Genomic DNA, 8,807 nt, shown 5'->3' with positions numbered 1-8,807 from the left:
GTACTCACAGTTCCCTGTGTGCTGTTGCTCCTGGCATAACCATCCTTCCTGCCTTGTCAATGCTATTGATATTTCGAATCCTGTTTTTCCATTACCTCCTTTGTGAAGCCTTCCCTGAAACACACCCTAAGAATTAATTACTCCTTCTTCTTACTACCTCTTTACTTTGTACATACTTCTATCAAGGCAGTGTTGTTCTGCCACTGTATTGCGATCTTTGTGCTTACTTCTGTCTCTATCACAGAGCTCCTTTCAGACGGAGACCTTGGCTTATAAATCGTTATAATCCCAAATAAGATCATCAATATTAATAATTAATATTCATTTTGCTCCTGGGACATGATAAGCTGGTTCTGGGCTCAGGGCCTTCGCAATGGCTGTTCCTGCTTCTGTAACACTGTTCCTCCAAATGGTCACATGATTTCTTGTCTGTCGTTGCACCAGGTGTCACCACATCCGAGGCCTTCCCTGATCACCCAATTAAAATAGCTCCCCAGTCACTCTCCATGTTACTCCATTTATTATTTTCATAGAATTTATGCTCTAAAACAATTATTGGTCTAATCTCTCTCTCTCTCTCTCTCTCTTTTTCTCTTTCTCCCCACTCACTAAAATGAAAGATCCATAACAGTAGGAGCCTGTCTGGCATCAAAATGATTGGCACACAGTATGAAATCAATAAATGTTTCTTAAATGAATTTGAGTACATTTTTTATAAAAGAAGAAACAAAAATAGGAAAATTAGAAGACATAGTGAGCTTTATGCTGAAGCAAAATATCCTCTTTGCTTTCTGACTAGATTGTAAGGGTACAGAATCCAATTTTGTCATATTCTTTATACTTACTAAGCCAGGCCTAACACTTGGCACATGGTAGAAATTGATGAGTATATTTTCTGTTGCCCACATATTTCTCAGCAATCAAGTTAACTGAAAAATTGGATTTCATTTGAAGAAAGTGTATGGTTCTGTGGGGAAAAAATAAGATTCTAAACGTTTCAAGGTAAACTGGAATTTTCTGGCAGTTAGAGATTATTGAGTCCATTGGTAATTTGGGCAATGCGGCAATCAAAGAATTCAAACATAAATTGGGTAAGATCCAAAGCCTTACTGGAAGTTGGTTCACCTTTGACTTTTTTTTTAAATTGAAGTATAGTTGATTTATAATATTGCATCAGTTTCAGGTGTACAGCAAAGTGATTCACATATTCATATAGATGATATATGTATTTTCAGATTATTTTCCATTATGGCGTTGACTGAAAAACATGCACAACCTCAGAGTTGAGAATTATATTTTATTCAGCAGAGTTCCTGAGGACATCAAGCCCAGGAGGCAGCCTCTCAGGTAACTCTGAGGGACTGCTCCAAAGGGGTAAGGGAGGAGCCAGCATATATAGGAGTTTTTGCAACAAAAACCAGGTAGTTGGAACACCAAAAGTTACTGTTAATTAAAGAACACCAGACATCTCAGGTTAATGAATTTAGTGCTTTTCTATGTATGGGAAGATGCAAGAGTCATTGAAATCATTCCTTTGATATGCACCTTAGTTATCTAGGGTCAGTATCCTATTCTTTGCCATCCTGTGTCCTGTCAGTGTCCACTGTTGGGGGCGGCTGGCATTGGGCAGCCCTTTTGTCTCCATCCTGAGTTCCTTCAGGCTCATGGTGGTGGGCTGTGGTAGTGGCTGATGGCTTGATGGCCGCAGCATCCTTTGTTTGTTGATATGGCAGGCAACATTTTTTATCCACAATAGGTTATTACAAGATACTGAATATAGTGCCCTGTGCTATACAATGAATCCTTGTTTATCTATTTTATGTATAGTAGTTTGTATCTGTTAATCCCATACTCCTAATTTATCCCTCCCCCTTCTGTTTAGCCTTTGGTAACCATAAGCTTGTTTTCTATGTCTGTGAGTTTATTTAGTATACAGATTTATTTGTAGTATTTTTTAGATTCCACATATAAGTGATACTATATAATATTTGTCTTTCTCTCTCTGACTTACTTCACTAAGTCTAATATTCTCTGGGTCCATACATGTTGCTGCAAATGACACTATTTTATTTTTTATGTCTGGGTAATATTCCATTGTTCGTATATATACCACATTTTCTTAAGCCAGTCGTCTGTTAATGGGCACTTGGGTTGTTTCCATGTCTTGGTTATTGTAAATAGTGTTGCCATGAACGTCAGGGTGCATGTAGCTTTTTGAATTAGAGTTTTCATCTTTTCTGGATATGTACCCAATGGCAGGATTGCTGGATCATATAGTAGATCTATTTTTAGTTTTTTAAGGAATCTCCACACTGTTCTCCATAGTAGCTGCACCAATTTAAATTCCCACCAATAGTGTAGGAGGGTTCCCTTTTCTCCATACCCTCTCCAGCATTTGCTATTTGTAGACTTTTTGATGATACCCATTCTGACTGGTATGATACCTCATTGTGGTCTTGATTTGCATTTCTCTAATAATTAGCAATGTTGAGCATCTTTTTATGTGCCTGTTGGCCATCTGTGTGTCTTTGGAGAGATGTCTATTTAGGCCTTCTGCCCATTTTTTGATTGGGTTATTTGTTTTTTTGATATTGAGTTGTATGGGCTGTTTGTATATTTTGGATGTTAATCCCTTGTCAGTCGCATTGTTTGCAAATATTTTCTCCCAGTCCGTAGTTTGTCTTTTCATTTTGTTGATGATTTTCTTTACTGTGCAAAAGCTTATAAGTTTGATTAGGTCCCATTTGTTTATTTTTGCTTTTATTTCTTTTGCCTTAGGAGACTAAGAAAATATTGCTATAATTTATGTCCGAGAACGTTTTGCCTATGTTCTCTTCTAGGACTTACATGGTTTCATGTCTTATATTTAGGTCTTTAAACCATTTTGAGTTTATTTTGTTTGTTTGTTTGTTTATTTATTTATTCACTTATTTATTTTTTTATTTTGGCTACATCGGATCTTCGTTGCTGTGCAAGGGCTTTCTCTAGTTGTGGCGAGCGGGGGCTACTCTTCATTGCGGTGCATGGGCTTCTCGTTGAGGTGGCTTCTCTTGTTGTAGAGCACGGGCTCTAGGCACGCGCGCTTCAGTAGTTGTGGCTCACGGGCTGTACAGCATAGGCTCAGTAGTTGTGGCACATAGGCTTAGTTGCTCTGCGGCACGTGGGATCTTTCCAGACCAGGGCTTGAACCTGTGTCCCCTGCGTTGGCAGGCGGATTCTTAACCACTGCACCATGAGGGAAACCCTCAGGTTTATTTTTGTGTATGGTATGAGAAAGTGTTCTAATTTGATTGATTTTCATGTAGTTGTCCAGCTTTCCCAGCACCACTTGTTGAAGAGACTGTCTTTTCTCTATTGTATAGTCTTTCCTCCTTTGTTGTAGATTAATTGGTGTGTGGGTTTATTTCTGAGTTCTCTATCCTTTTCCATTGATCTATATGTCTGTTTTTGTGCCAATACCATGCTGTCTTGATTACTCTAACTTTGTAGTATAGTCTGAAGTCTGGACAGGTTATACCTCCAGCTTTGTTCTTTTTCCTTAGGATTGTTTTGGCAATTCTGAATCTTTTGTGGTTCCATATGAATTTTAAGATTATTTGTTCTAGTTCTGTGAAAAATGTCATGGATATTTTGATAGGGATTGCATGAAATCTGTAGATTAGTTTGGGTAATATGGCCATTTTGACAATATTAATTCTTCCAATACAAGTGCATTGGATATCTTTCAATTTTGTTTTGAATCATCTTTAAGTTTCTTTATCAGTGTTTTATATCTTTCAGTGTATAGGTCTTTCACCTCCTTGGTTAAGTTTATTCCTAGGTATTTTATTATTTTTTAAATACAATTTAAATGGGATTTTTAAAAACTTTCTGATATTTCATTGTTAGTATAAAGAAATGCAACAGATTTATGTATATTAATCTTGTATCCTGCTACCTTGCTGAATTTATTTATTAGTTCTAGTAGTTTTTCTGTGGAACCTTAGGGTTCTTCATATAGAGTATCATGTTATCTGCAAATAATGCCAGTTTTACCTCTTCTCTTCCAATTTGGATACCTTTTATTTCTTTTTCTTGTCTGACTGCTGTGGCTAGGATTTCCAATACTATGTTGAATAGAAGTGGTGAGAGAGGGCATCCTTGTCTTGTTTCTGAATTTAGCAGGAAGGCTTTTAGCTTTTCACCAGTGAGTATTATGTTGCCTGTGGGATTGTTGTAAATGGCTTTTATTATGTTGTCCCTTTATACCCAGTTTGGTGAGAGTTTGTATCATGAGTGGATGTTAAATGCTGTCAAATGCCTTTTCTGTATGTACTGAGATGATCATGTGGTTTTTGTTCCTTTTGTTAATGTGGTATATCACATTGATTGATTTACGTATGTTGAATCATCCTTGTGATCCTGGGATGAATCAGACTGGATCTTGGTGTACGGTCCTTTTTATGTATTGTTGGATTCAGTTTGCTGATATTTTGTTGAGGAGTTTTACATCTATTCATCAGAGATATTGGCTATAATTTCCTTTTTTTTGTAGTGTCTTTGTCTGGTTTTTGTATCTGGGTGATGGTGGGTTCATAGAATGAATTTGGGAGTGTTCCCTCCTTTTCAATTTTTTGGAATAGTTTGAGAAGGATAGGTATAAGTTGTTCTTTGTATGTTTGGTAGAATTACCCAATGAAGCCATCCAGTCCTGGACTTTTGTTTGCAGGGAGTTTTTTGTTTGTTTGTTTCTCTTTCTTTTTGTTTTTGTTTTATTACAGATTCTATTTCACTTCTAGTGATTGGTCTGTTCAAATTATTTGTTTCCTATTTACTCAGTTTTGGCAGACTGTATGTTTTCAGAAACATATCCATTTCTTCTAAGTTCTCCAATTTGCTGACATATAACTGTTCACAGTATTTTTTTTTCTTTTTTCTTTTTTCTTATTTATTTATTTATTTATTTAGGTATTTCTGTGTTATCAGTTGTTATTTCTCCTCTTTCATCTCTTATTTTGTTTATCTGGGTCCTCTCTCTTTCCTTCCTGGTGAGCCTGGCTAGAGGTTTGTTGATTTTGTTTATCTTTTCAAGGAACCAGCTCTTGGTTTTATTGAGCTTTCCTATTATTATTATTTTTATTTTTGATCTTCCATTATTTTTTTCCCCTCTGATCTTTATTATTCCCTTCCTTCTGCTGACTTTCAGCTTTGTTTGTTCTTTTTCTAATTCTTTTAGGTTGTGGGTTAGGTTTTTTATTTGAGATTTTTCTTGTTTCCAAGGAAGGCCTGTATCGCTATGAACTTTCCTCTTAGACTTGCATTTGCTGCATCCCATAGATTTTGTAAGGTTGTGTTTTCATTTTTGTTTGTCTCAAGGTATTCTCTGACTTTTTTCTTTGATTTCATCATTGAGCTCTTGGTTTTTTAGTAGCATGTTGTTTAGTCTCCACGTGTTTGTTATTTTCCCATTTTTCTTTCTATGGTTCATTTCTAGTTTCATACAGTTATGGTCAGAAAAGATGCTTGAAATAATTTCTATCCTCTTAAATTTTTTTTTAACATCTTAATTGGAGTATACTTGCTTTACAATGTTGTGTTGGTTTCTCCTGTATAACAAAGTGAATCAGCTATACGTATACATATATTCCCATATCCCTCCCTCTTGCATCTCCCTCCCACCCTTCCTATCCCACCCCTCTAGGTGGTCACAACACACCAGGCTGATCTCCCTGTGCTATGTGGCTGCTTCCCACCAGCTATCTATTTTATGTTTGGTAGTGTATATATGTCCATGCAACTCCCTCACTTCGTCCCATCTTACACTTCACCCTCCCCGTGTCCTCAAGTCCATTCTCTACATCTGTGTCTTTATTCCTGTCCTGCCCCTATGTTCATCAGAACCATTTTAATTTTTTTTTAGATTCCATATATATGTGTTAGCATATGGTATTTGTTTTTCTCTTTCTGACTTACTTCACTCTGTATGACAGACTCTAGGTCCATCCACCTCACTACAAATAACTCATTTTCGTTTCTTTTTATGGCTGAGTAGTATTCCATTGTATATATGTGTCATATCTTCTTTATCCATTCATCTGCCGATGGACACTTAGGTTGCTTCCATGTCCTGGCTATTGTAAATAGTGCTGCAGTAAACATTGTGGTACATGACTCTTTTTTTTTTTTTTTTGTAGTACATGGGCCTCTCCCTGCTGTGGCCTCTCCCTCTGCGGAGCACAGGCTCTGGACGCACAGGCTTAGCGGCCATGGCTCACAGGCCTAGCTGCTCCGCGGCATATGGGATCTTCCCGGACCGGGGCACAAACCCGTGTCCCCTGCATCAGCAGGCGGACTCTCAACCACTGCGCCACCAGGGAAGCCCATGACTCTTTTTGAATTATGGTTTTCTCAGGGTATATGCCCAGTAGTGGGATTGCTGGGTCATATGGTAGTTCTATTTTTAGTTTTTTAAGGAATCTCCATACTGTTCTCCATAGTGGCTGTATCAATTTACATTCTCACCAACAGTGCAAGAGGTTCCCTCCTTTTTTCCACACCCTCTCTAGCATTTATTGTTTGTAGATTTTTTGATGATGGCCATTCTGACTGGTGTGAGGTAGCACTTGAGAAGAAAGTGTATTCTGTTTTTGGATGGAATGTCCTATAAATATCAATTAAGTCCATCTTGTTTAATGTGTCATTTAAAGCTTGTGTTTCCTTATTTATTTTTATTTTGGTTGATCTGTCCATTGGTGAAAGTGGGGTGTTGAAGTCCCCTACTATTATTGTGTTACTGTTAATTTCCCCTTTTATGGCTGTTAGCATTTGCCTTATGTATTGAGGTGCTCCTATGTTGGGTGCATAAATATTAACAATTGTTATATCTTCTTCTTGGATTGATCCCTTGATCATTATGTAGTGTCCTTCTTTGTCTCTTGTAATAGTCTTTATTTTAAAGTCTATGTTGTCTGATATGAGAATTGCTACTCCAGCTTTCTTTTGATTTCCGTTTGCATGGAATATCTTTTTCCATTCCCTTACTTTCAGTCTGTATGTGTCCCTAGGTCTGAAGTGGGTCTCTTGTATACAGCATATATATGGGTCTTGTTTTTGTATCCATTCAGCCAGTCTGTGTCTTTTGGTTGGAGCATTTAATCCATTTTCATTTAAGGTAATTATCGATATGTATGTTCCTATTAGCATTTTCTTAATTGCTTCGGGTTTGTTATTGTAAGTCTTTTCCTTCTCTTGTGTTTCCTGCCTAGAGAAGTTCCTTTAGCATTTGTTGTAATGCTGGTTTGGTGGTGCTGAACTCTCTCAGCTTTTGCTTGTCTGTAAAGGTTTTAATTTCTCCATCAAATCTGAATGAGATCCTTGCTGGATAGAGTAATCTTGGTTGTAGGTTTCTCTCCATCATCACTTTAAATATGTCCTGCCACTCCCTTCTGGCTTGTAGAGTTTCTGCTGAAAGATCATCTGTTAACCTTATGGGGATTCCCTTGTGTGTTATTTGTTGTTTTTCCCTTGCTGCTTTTAATATTTTTTCTTCTATTTAATTTTTGATAGTTTGATTAATCTGTGTCTTGGCATGTTTCTCCTTGGATTTATCCTGTATGGGGCTCTCTGTGCTTCTGGGACTTGATTGACTACTTCCTTTCCCATATTAGGGAAGTTTTCAACTATAATCTCTTCAAATATTTTCTCAGTCCCTTTCTTTTTCTCTTCTTCTTCTGGAACCCCTATAATTCGAATGTTGTTTCATTTAATGTTGTCCCAGAGGTCTCTGAGACTGTCCTCAATTCTTTTTTCTTTATTCTGTTCTGTGGTAGTTATTTCCACTATTTCATCTTCCAGGTCACTTATCAGTTCTTCTGCCTCAGTTATTCTGCTATTGATATCTTCTAGAGAATTTTTAATTTCATTTATTGTGCTGTTCATCATGTTTGTTTGCTCTTTAGTTCTTCTAGTTCCTTGTTAAACATTTCTTGTATTTTCTCCATTCTATTTCCAGGATTTTGGATCATCTTTACTATCATTACTCTGAATTCTTTTTCAGGTGGAATGCCTATTTCCTTTTCATTTGTTTGGTCTGGTGGGTTTTTACCTTGCTCCTTCATCTGCTGCGTACTTCTCTGTCTTCTCATTTTGCTTAACTTACTGTGTTTGTTGTCTCTGTTTCGCAGGCTGCAGGTTCGTAGTTCCCATTGTTTTTGGTGTCTGCACCCAGTGGGTAAGGTTGGTTCAGGGGCTTGTGTGGGCTTCCTGGTAGAGGGGACTGGTGCCCGTATTCTGGTGGGTGGGGCTGAATCTTGTCTTTCTGGTGGGCAGGGCCGTATTCGGTGTTGCGTTTTGGGGTGTCTGTGAACTTAGTATGATTTTAGGCAGCCTCTCTGCTAATGGGTGAGGTTGTGTTCCTGTCTTGCTAGTTGTTTGGCATGGAGTGTCCAGCACTGTAGCTTGCTGGTCGTTGAGTGGAGCTGGGTCTTAGCATTGAGACAGAGATCTCTGGGAGAGCTCTTGCTGATTGATAGATATTACATGGGGCCAGGAGGTCTCTGGTAGTCTAATGTCCTGAACGTGGGTCTCCCATCTCAGAGACTCAGGCCTGACACCAGGCCAGAGCTCTAAGACCCTGTCAGCCACACAGTTTTGTCTGATATCTTCAGCAGAAAGGGTATAGCCCAACAAAGGAAACTTTTTGCTTCCTTTGTAGGAACTTAGGTGACATGGGAAAACCCTATGCCTGTTCAAAAGTGTGGGGCTCCCCTCTCCTCATCTCTGAGATGAGCTGCTGGCTGGGCTTTTTCAGCAAAGAAATGCCAGTGAAC

At 38.1% G+C, this 8,807-nt stretch overlaps 1 protein-coding gene across 1 annotated transcript in view; it reads left to right on the top strand.

Annotated features, from left to right (window-relative positions):
- FRYL (FRY like transcription coactivator) overlaps positions 1-8,807 on the top strand; it is a 300,849-nt gene that overhangs the window by 1,365 nt on the left and 290,677 nt on the right. The gene's annotated exons all lie outside the window — the stretch shown is intronic.

Source organism: Pseudorca crassidens, chromosome 4 (assembly GCF_039906515.1).
Source record: "Pseudorca crassidens isolate mPseCra1 chromosome 4, mPseCra1.hap1, whole genome shotgun sequence".
In the NCBI taxonomy this organism is placed as follows: Eukaryota; Metazoa; Chordata; class Mammalia; order Artiodactyla; family Delphinidae; genus Pseudorca; species Pseudorca crassidens.
The sequence above is the reverse complement of the archived record's forward strand: the minus strand, read 5'-3'. Positions and strand labels throughout refer to the sequence as shown.